Here is a 1,082-nt window from a genome sequence, read left to right as displayed (position 1 = left end):
GGTAATTACGCTAAGAGTACACATTCCTGAGAAGAAACTAGTGTATCAAATTAAAAAATAAAATTCAAGTGGTACTTTCTTCAATTTTAATTCAATAAAATGTAAGTGATATGTAAAAAAATAGTATATCATTTATTCAAAATTTATTTTAAATAAATAATCAATATAAAATATGCATTTCAGAAGCATTTAATAAATGAACAGAGACTATCAAAAATTCGGGGCCACCTAAATAATTTCTGAACAATTCGAGATATTGGATTGAAATTGACAGCGTTACAATGGTACAAAGGAATGCTCATTTGATTTTGGTGTTATTTAGCGCTAGCGAGGGCCCACGGTAATAATGTGAAAAAGGTAATAAGGCTTCGCCCACGTTCCTCACACACATACGTTTTTCCATCCACTCAGGAACATTCGCGAAGTTTTATCTTTCTCGCATCTTCGCCCTCGCTAGCGCTAAGTAACACAAAAATCAAATGAGCATCACTGTACTAAAAAAAAAATCGTAGAAATAGTTAAGGTCTCTAAAAACGACTTCGCGTTCTTGTCTCGAAAAGTCCTTTCAATCAAGCCCTCATTTGACCCCAAAAATAATTTAATAGTTTTAATCCCTTCTCGGACAATTGAAGTGGGTGTTTTCAAGATTAAATGATATGTTATATCGTAACTCTATCAATTTCAATCCAATATTGCAAACTGTCCAGTAATTATTTAGGTGGCCCCGAACTTTTGGCAGTCTCTGTAGGCTATTTTTACAATAAATTGTACAATGTATAATAAGTGAAAAATAAATATTAAAAACATTTGAAAAACATTTCTGCTGATTAAGTAAAGGGTTTATAAAAAAAGATTACTTGTATCCTTTTTTTATCTTGTTTTATTAGGTTAAATATTAATTACCCCGCTTTTTACCCCACCTACGTCAAAAACACCATTAAATTTACATTTATAATTTTTTAGTTTACAGTAAAGTATTAAAATATAAATGGCGGTTCTCCATTAATTGCTGCTGACACTTTCTCGTTCTTCATGATAGTAACATGATTACCTTCGATGTAATGTACTTTCACCACATTTTG

Source organism: Wasmannia auropunctata, unplaced genomic scaffold (assembly GCF_000956235.1).
Source record: "Wasmannia auropunctata unplaced genomic scaffold, wasmannia.A_1.0 LD268361.1, whole genome shotgun sequence".
NCBI classification, from domain to species: Eukaryota; Metazoa; Arthropoda; class Insecta; order Hymenoptera; family Formicidae; genus Wasmannia; species Wasmannia auropunctata.
This window is presented reverse-complemented; position numbering follows the sequence as displayed.